At 56.5% G+C, this 2,052-nt stretch overlaps 1 protein-coding gene across 1 annotated transcript in view; it reads right to left on the reverse strand.

The window, feature by feature from the left end:
- Positions 1-2,046, reverse strand: part of FKBP10 (FK506 binding protein 10, 65 kDa) — a 7,184-nt gene extending 5,138 nt beyond the window's left edge. The window contains exon 1 of the mRNA XM_005875796.2: positions 1,866-2,046. The gene's annotated coding sequence lies outside the window, so the exon portion shown is untranslated. The remainder of the gene's footprint in view (positions 1-1,865) is intronic.
- Between the last annotated feature and the right edge of the window lie 6 nt (positions 2,047-2,052).

Genomic DNA, 2,052 nt, shown 5'->3' on the forward strand with positions numbered 1-2,052 from the left:
TTGTGCCTCTGCACCAGGGACTCGCCAAGGAGGAAAGGAAGGGGAAGCAGAGCTGGTGGGGGGTAGGGGTTGGTTTTCAGTTCTGAAAGACCCTACTCTCAAACTGCCGTGGCTTTTATTTATTTTAGTTACTGTTTTTTCATTTTATGTTTTCAGAAGTTAAGGGCGGCTGGGAGATTGACCGAAGGGGGCCACGGGTTGTGAAAGTTTTCCAGGCTCAGCCTGGTTCCCAGAGTCCCCACCAGGGAAGTCGTCCCCCAAAGCCCCCCCACACCCCTCCACTCCGCCCCTGCCGGTCAGGGGCTGTACTCCCGGCTACTGCCTACCCCTCACTTAGCCTACTGAGCTGGTTTTGCGACTGGCCAGCTTCCCACTCAGGCTGTTGTGAGGGCCCAAGCACCAGTTCAGCACTGTCAGGGCATCTGGTCCCCCAGAGTCGAGGCTAATGAGCACTGGACCCTCTCGGACTCCCAGGCACTGGGTCAAGTCTGTTTTCATTCATCGTCTTGTTTGAGTCCCATCATCAGTCTCAGGAAGCAGGGACTCGGTTTTTTCAGATCGTTTGTGATCTCTATTTTTCAGATAAAGAACGTAAAGCTTTAAGAGGCACCATTTCTTGTCCATGGTCACAGCCTGGCTTTGAAACCAGGGTCTTGGACTCTGGAGTTTGTGTTCTTACCCAATATACTGCCTGCCCCGAAAGCCATGGCCACCGGTTTCCCGTGGGATGAGTTGTGTGTTTTGGGGAAGGATTGAAGAAGAAGTGACTTCGTGGGGTGTGGTGGGGGGTGGTGTGTGTGTCACTGAGACCTACGGTTTAACCAAGGCTGACATGTAGCCCTGCTCTGCCCCCACCGACAGAAGTGGATTAGCGCCCTAGCCGTTTGGCTCAGTGGATAGAGCATCGGCAGGGGCGGAGGGTTCAATTCCGGTCAAGAGCATGCACCTCAGTTGCAGGCTGTTGGGGCCCCACCCTGGTTGGGAGGCAACCAATTGGTGTGTCTCTCTCATGTCATGTTTCTCTCTCTCTGTCTCTCCGCCTCCCTTCCATTCTCTCTAGAAATCAATGGGAAAAATATTCTTGGGTGAGGGGGGAAACAGAGCGGACCAAAGGCCTGCCTCTCTCCTCACCAGAGCAGAAGCCGGCCTCTCAAACTCCAAGGCTGGCAAGATGGGCGGCAGCCCTGGCCTGGTGGCACTAAGATGGAGGAGGTGGGGGTGCAGGTAGACCTGGAGAGGGAGGTATAACAATCCTCCCAGGAGCCAGGACAGCAGGTCTGACACGTGGACAGTCGTGGTCCCTACACGCCCAGATTCATCCAATCTTATTATAATGCAGGCTGCTAACAGCCACCCCCTCCTAAAGAAAGTTCTACTCCCTCTTCTCTAACCACAAAGGCACTGAAACCGGAGATGGAAGCGCTGAAGGGAGGCAGGATGGGTGGGAATGTAGGGGTCCCAGGCTGCTCACATGCATCAGGGACCATGCTCTTCCCCCCAACACTGTCGACTAGAACAGCCCCCTCCTCATGTCACTAAATAAAGGGCTGGTGAATAGAGCAGTTCACCTTGATGATCAAGCACTTAGGGGGAGTTTGGGGAGCGTGTGTGAACGCAATCGGGGTCCTTGGAGAGGCAAACGTTTGAAATTGAGAGCAGAAGATACATCCCTGGGGAGATGGATGTCTGGGAGACCACCCCCACCCCCACCCAAGGCGCTGTGTTTGGGGTTAGGGGATCAGGGAATGAGTACCAGAAGGCAGACACAGCTTACAAGGGCACCGAGGGAAGGAACCCAGGAGCTCAGGGCGCCCGGCCCCGCTGTGGGGGAGGAGTGGTGAGTCCGGGGCCACCCAGCCCGTTACCTGGAGTCAAACTTCTTGCCATCCTCAAAAGTGCCGTTGTAGTGGTAGCGCACGAAATCCCCCCTCTGCACTTCGCGGGGACAGGCCCTGGGGATGTGGTACCTCTCGATGACCACGTCTTCCAGGGGCCCCCCGGCCGGGCTGGCGCGGCCCAGCCCCCTCCCCACGGCCAGCACCAGCAGCAGCA

The sequence above is a fragment of the Myotis brandtii genome, unplaced genomic scaffold, assembly GCF_000412655.1.
Source record: "Myotis brandtii unplaced genomic scaffold, ASM41265v1 scaffold469, whole genome shotgun sequence".
NCBI lineage: Eukaryota > Metazoa > Chordata > Mammalia > Chiroptera > Vespertilionidae > Myotis > Myotis brandtii.